The sequence below is a fragment of the Spermophilus citellus genome, assembly GCF_964194105.1.
Source record: "Spermophilus citellus genome assembly, chromosome: 3".
NCBI lineage: Eukaryota > Metazoa > Chordata > Mammalia > Rodentia > Sciuridae > Spermophilus > Spermophilus citellus.
In genome coordinates, this window is record NC_138184.1 from 142,567,295 (window position 1) to 142,574,763 (window position 7,469).

Here is a 7,469-nt window from a genome sequence, read left to right on the forward strand (position 1 = left end):
TCTGCTAGGAGTGCCTTTGGCTGCCAGTAACAGAAGACCAACTAGAGAGGCCTCAACTACGAGAGGTTCACATAACAAGAAGTCCAGAGTTAGGCAGTTCCCTGATATTGATCTAAGAGCTTGACAACATTAAGACTGATATCTCCATATTTCCCTGGTCGTTCCCTTTTGGTCACATGATGGCTACTATAGCTATAGCATCACATTGTGTTCCAGACAGGAAAAAGGAGGAAGCCAGGAAACATACAGCAAAGGGGAAAAGACCATGACAAGCAGGCTCCATCTTTCTAACAGGAAAAAAACAGGCAGCCAAAACCACTCTTCCCGAAGCTCCATCCGGTGATGTCTGTGTACACCACAGGGGCAATACTGGGCCACGTAGCCAGCACTAGAACAAAGGCCAGAGGGAATGAAATTGCCATGCTTGGTGTAAGTGCACTGCATAGTACTAGAGTCCCCTCTTATATGCAGAGGATACATTCTGAGATCCCCAACAGATTCTTGAAATGGTGGAGAGTACCAGACCCTGTATGGAAACACTAAGCTATGACAACCGTCAATCTGATTATCAAAAGGCTGTCAAGTGTCTAATGGGCGGGTACTATATGCGGTGTAGATACTCTGGACAAACGGATAATCATATCCCAGGGAGGATGGAGCAGCATCGGGAGAGTTTTCATCACATTATTCAGAACAGTGAAGCGCAATTTAAAACTTGCAATTTATTTCTGGAATTTTTACCATTAACATTTTCAGACAATAGTTCATGAAGGAGGCAAGTTTAGGGGGGGAAATTGCAGAAAATGAAACTGTAGATAAGGAGAGACTATTGTACTCCCTGGAGCAAAATCAGAGTACTGCGTTCAGAGAAGAAGTGGGTTGGTGTCAGAGGAAAATGAATACTGAGTAGAACGGTAAGTGGTGTGTGCCAGAGAGGAGAGCTGATTCTCATAAATCTGGTTAGAACAAAACAAAAAGGAAGAAAGTTCTACTTGGGACTGCAAGTCCTACCTGTTGATGGAGGCCAGCAGGATGTATAAGATACAGAAAATTATGACAAATTTCCTAGAAATGGTCTTGTGTACAAATTTAACTTTCCTTTGACTACTTGGAAGCATTATCAAAACAGCAGGACCTGCTCAGGAAGACAATCTGCATGAACTTGAGCACGCTACACACTGAATCTAAAGAAAATAGAGATTAACTGGATTTGAAATACTACTTTCTAAAACCGTATCTCTATCTCTAAGCACAGAACATACTCACAGGCTGTGAAAGGATGCTGTGATCCAATATTCCCAAACTATCCTTGGCAGACGATGCCATTAGCTGAATAAGGAACTCATGTCGCTGTGAGCACTGGTGGGTTGTAAATGTTCTGAAGGAGTGTGGGGTGTCAAGAGCAGGAGGAGGAATCCAGCACCAAGAGCACAACAGAATAACCAATATGATGGGTTTGAGGAAGGAACAAGGATAATTTACTAAATGAGATGATAGTCATGAGCATTTATGCTTGAGAAAGAGCAATTATAGTCAAAGACCACGTTTCTATCATAGTAATCTTGAGTATCTTGACAAAGAAATTTGTGTCACCACAAGAAGGGACTGTTTAGGCATGCATTTTGCAGTAATAGAGAATAAATCCATTGACCTGCTTGTGTACAGTCCTGAAGTAATAAAAATTGGTTAGGAACTTGAAGAAGGTGTTGAACCCACATCAGTGTCTGCAGACCCATAAATATAAATTTAAGGGAAAGAAAGAAAGAACATGTAACAAGGAGAGAAGGACTGCGCAGAGGCAAGCTGGAGTTTCCAGGGCATCATATAATAGCTAAAGGTGGTCTTGAATGAGTTCAAATGTAAGAGAGACTTGAAAACCAACTTCCAAGCTATTTCTCACTTTTTAAAAAAAAAAAAAAATCCTTACAGTCTAAGTCAGTTCTGGCTGCTATAACAAAATATCATAAACAGTGATTTAAACAACAAACATTAATTTCTCACAATTCTAGAGGTTGGGAAATCCAAGGTCAAGGTACTGGCCAATTCAGTGTCTGGTGAGGGCTCTCTTCCTGGTTTGCAGTTGGCAGTTTTCTGGATGTATCATCCCATAGCCAAGACACAGATCCTTTATTCTTGTGTTTCTTTTTATAAGGCCCTAATCCCATTCCTGAGGCCTCTACCATTAAGATTTATATATCTCCCCAAAGCCTCACTTTCTGATAACAGCATTTGTCACCTCAGAGGGTGCAGCATCAGGGCGCCATCTTGGAAGCAAAGATAGGGCTTTCCCTGGGCACTAAACCTGCTGGTGGTGCCTTCAGCTTGAACTTGCAGCCTCCAGAATTATCATAAATCGATTTCAGTTCTTTATAAATCACATGGCCTGTGATATTTTGTTCTAGTAGCACAATCAGATTAAGACAGTCATAAAGATATCTCCTCTATTTTCTTCTAGAAACTTGATTTGTTTTGCTTTCACACTCAAGTCTACGATCTACCCCAAATAAAATTTTCTCATTTACCCATTGCAACTTCTCTTTCTAGTAAAACCTGTCAAATGGTCTAAAACATCCTGAAATTTTTAAATCTAAAGATTTACGGTGCCATTTTCAAGTTGAGATTTGAAGGGAGGCTATATGCTATTTATGTCATCTTGGCAGACTTTCCAAAGCTCTCAAGGCTGGTTTCCAGACGCACACTAATGCACAGGCAGCATCCTTCCTGCATCCCCACCCACAGTCTGAGGTCAGAACATGTTCACAGATGTACCAGAAGCAGAGGGTAATGGAGATAAACAGCCAGTCATTATGCTCTTTGAAGCCTTGACCTTCCAACTCAAAGTATTTTAAAAAGCCCCTTTTTATATAGAAATACAATTGTTCTTAGGTTTCTTTTTTTAAATATTCTTTTAGTTGTAGATGGACACAATATCTTTATTTTTATGTATTTATTTATTTTTGCGTGGTGCTGAGGATTGAACCCAGGGCCTCACACGTACGAGGCAAGTGCTCTACCACTGAGCTACAACCCCAGCCCCTTAGGTTGCTTTTTTTTTTTTTTTTTGTATCAAGGACTTCACATAGTGCCTATAAGAATCTCTTCAGCTTCTTGGGCCTTCAGCTCCTTGGAGCTTTACAGGGCAATCTGAACACAGGGGTTTTTCCTGGGGTGTGGAAGAAGGTGTGTTGATCTGCCCCAGGCCAATTAGACCCTGCTGAATGAGGCAGGTGACCCTGCCATCAACTAGCCAGGAGTCATGGGAAGGGAAACAAGGACAAGGTTGCTCCTGCTTGGAGATGCACAGCTACCTCTTCTGGGAAAGACTCTTCTCTTTAGAGGCCTCGGGTGCCTCCCACAGCCGAGTGCTATGTTCCTCTAACATTGACTGCCTATCCTCATCCTAGCAGCTACCTTCAAATTCACATGTTAGCGATGGCGGATCTGGATGTGAATGCAGACTTTATCACTTCACATTGAATATTCTCTGCACTAAATGATTCTGCTTCTCATTTCCAGACAATTTCTTGAGCATTGCTCTTTTGTGCTTCTCTTGGACACATAGTTGCTTCTTGTGTCTTTGGAAAACCTGTAAACCCCTAAAATTTTAAGGAGACGATGTTTTTCTGGGCCTTCAGGCCCTCAGAGGCTCTGCCTTTCCTCAGATTCAGATTACCAAAAGGGTTCCATAAAATAAAAAAAGTTTCAGAGTCCCAGTATCTGGAGGTGATGAAGGAGGTAACCCCTGAGGGGGCCTCCTTGGCTGCCAGGCGTGGGCAGCTCAGCTGGAGGCTGTGGGAGCTTTGCAGGCCGTCCTCCCCTCCTCTGTCTTCCGCAGTGTGACAGTCCCGCTGTCGGAGGGCCCCTGGAGTCTTCCCCAGGACTCCGTCAACATCCCTCAGCTCCAATTGTATGTTTTCTTTTCTCTATGATTACAGGGAAGAATAATGATGCTTATAATAAATAATCAAATGAAACATGAAGTACGGAATGTTCTTCTGAGCTTTTTTGCTGAGTCTCTTCCCACGTGTTTCCCCTCTTTGTGGTACACACATCCCACAGCGGTGAGCAACCTTCAGACTGGCTAAAAATCGTGTGTAGACATTGTTATTATAATCACCGACTCCGGGTAGCAGGAAACACACACTGAATTTCTTTAGTGGGGAGCCTATCCGACCAGTACTGCTGTGGGTTCTTGACTGTTATGGATCAAAGTCAGAAGGAGGAGGGGAAATAGTCTCCCTCATGTGAGGAGAACATGTTCCAAGAACCATGTGGATTCCTGAAACTGATGATAGTACTGAACTTTATCAACACAGTACTGTGCTTTTCCTGTACTTATATGCCTATAATGGATGTCTACCTTTTCACTTAAAGAAAGCACCTTAGAGCTTCTATTTGGCATATGTGAATTACCAGCATCACTACTCTTGTGCTTTGGGGACCATTGTTAAGTAGAATAAGCATTACTCAAACACAAGCATGGTAATACCACAGTCAATCCCGTAACCAAGATGGCTGCTAAGTGACTAGCAGGAAGGTAGCATATACAGTATGGTTATGCTGGACAAAGGGATGATTGATGTCCCCAGCAGAATGGCAGAGATTTCCTCATGCTGTTGGAAGGGCACACAATTTTAAAGCTCTGAATTTTTTAATTTCTGCCTTTTTTCTTTTGCTATTTTAAAGTCACAGTTGATAAGAATAACGGAAAGTGTAGAGGCAGGGGATATGGGGATAAGAAAGATAGTAGAATGAAGCAGACATTATTACTGTATGTATTTATGTGACTGTATGACCAATGTGATTCTACAGTATGTATACTCAGAAAAATGAGAAATTATATCCCATCCATGAATGATATATCAAAGTATATAAGTGCATTCTACTGTCATGTATAATTAATTCAAAACAAATAAAAAATTAAATAAAAAAATAAGAAAGTCTTAAAAAAAAGGAAGAGAAACCACAGATAAGGTGGTGGTGGTGGCTGGGTGTTATTGTAGGAGGAAGATGTGATAGCACAGAAGGAAAAAGCATGAGGTGTGTTTTAGTCAGCTTTTTATCACTGGGACAAAATACCTGAGGGGAAAAAAACCACTCAGAGGCAGAAAGGTTTATTTTGTTTCATGGTTTCAGAGGTTTCGATCCATGATCAGCCATCTCCAGGGCAGAGAAACATGATGGTGGAATGGCATGGTGGATGAAAGCTTCTCATCTCATGGTAGCTGGGAAGAAGAGTGGGAGAAAAGGACCACGACAAGATATAGTCCCCAAGGTCATGCCCCAAAGTGCCTACTCCTTTCAACCAGGTCACAATTCCTACAGCTTCCACCATCTCCCAATAGTCCATATGAATTATGAATCTGTAAAATGAAATGAACCACTGATGAGGTTAGAGCACTCATGATCCAATCACTTCCCCAAAGCCCCACCTCTGAACATTGCTGCACTGGGGATCAAGTCTTCAATGTACAAAACTTTGGGCACATTCTAGCTCTAAACCATAACAAGGTAGCAATAGGGATTGCAGATTTTGCCAAATGAGAGGGTTTTCCTAGGTTGCATCAGCGTCTCCGGGAGACAACCTGGGGGCAACCTCTTAATTGCGCCTAACCTGGTAGAGAGTAAAACAGAGTTGATCTGCTATACTGAGTTAGCATTATGTTGAGCTTTCTCAAAGTTTGGTCTGCAGGACAGCACTAGCATCACTTGAGAATGCCTTAAGAAGGCAGAATTTCAGGTTTCACCTGACTGCCTTAATCAGAATCCCCAAGTGACTCAAATGCCTGTTTAAGAAAGAGAACCTGGAGACACCAGGCAGGTGGCAGAGGGGCTTGTCATCTGAGTTACAGTGAGAAATGTGTGGAAGGAGTCAGAAACCGAAATGATTGGATAGATATTATTGACAGATAAATAAAGATGTTTCTTGGGATGGGGATGGTTCAGTCAAATGCTTGAGATTTTATTGATCTGTTTGTCCAGAGAGTCTTAGAGGCATCATGTTTTAAAAGGACCGTAATAGATCGTACCAAAATAGATGTAGAATTTTGCCAATTTAATTCCTGGAGGAAGAGCCAGATACCTAGCCAGTCTGGTGGGGCCAGATAAGAGTTTCTCAATGTGGGGAATCATGAGCAGTCAGGTGTGAGGAAAAGATAAAGTAACTGAATAATTGAGTGTCCTTTGTGTGTAGGTTTTCTTATTCAAAGCTTTGTCCCAGACACTGGGGATAGGATGGGGAAGGCAGGCACTCCACTGAGCTGCAGGAGAGGAGGAGAAGGGATAGCCACAAAGAACTGGGCATGCATAGATGCCAAGGGGATACTGAAGAACTTCATTTGGCCAGAGCATGATAGCCAGAGATGAGGCTGGATATGTAGGACAAGGTCAGAGCATGAAAAAACCTGACTTCCAGACTGGGGAGTTTGTTCTCTGCTCCCTGTGAATTATGGAACCCAACTTCCTTACACACACAATGAAAGCCAAGTTTAATGAGATTAAGCAATTAAGGTGGTGCATCAGAATGGTTAGGGATAGCACACAGGTTCAAATCCCTGCCTTGCCACCTGCCAGTTGAATGGTCTTTGGCAAATCACCTAAATTATTTGGGCTTTAGGATCATCATCTGTAGAACAGTTGCTACAGCAGCCCCTCCATCAGAGGTTGGTTGCAAGAAAAATTGTTATACATGAAGTCTTAGAAGTGTTTCTGGAATGATTCGTCCCAGCAGTAATTATACTATGTTTGTTATTGTTGTTGTTGTTGTTATTATTATTATTATTATATCTGGCTGTAGCAATCAGACTGAGGATGGAGAAATTAGAAGCAGGGGAAGTGGTTTCCAAGTTTCAGGGAGTCAGATCAAGTTGAGAGGAGAATGGAGGCAGTCATCCTTGGAAGTTGCCCCAGTTCAAAAACAGCTGATTTCATTCTTGTATAAGCAGCTCTCCTGTTTACCAAGGGCACTAATAATAACCAGCCCCTGCATCTGTTCCACATATCACCTGCCACCCCCTCCAGCTTACAGAGTGCTGTCCCACACACATCTCTCCTTCCTCCTCCTCCTTCCTGCTGTGGGCACGGGGTCAGGCAGGGTGCATGCTGAGCAGGTGGGTGGTGGGGTAAGTGGGAAAGTATGTGACCTGACTCTAGGGGTCAAAGGAAGTCCCAATTCTCCCTGTCTGTGATCCTTAAAATGTAGGCTTTTTTTTTTTTTTTCAAAACCACCACTCATCAGCCTTGATCAGCTGAGAAATTACTTGCCACTATCATGGGCCACCATCAGCCCTTCCTGGAACTGGCATGGACTTAGAGGCTCACTTCGATCCTGCTTCCTACAGCCCTCAATCTTTGCAAAGAGTTAAAGTTATTAGCTCTGAGGAGTTGAACTGGTGGTTTTATTAATTTGCAGATGAAGCAAATAACTCAAATAAATTTACCTCCCTTCCTCTATTGTTCTAAACACAACA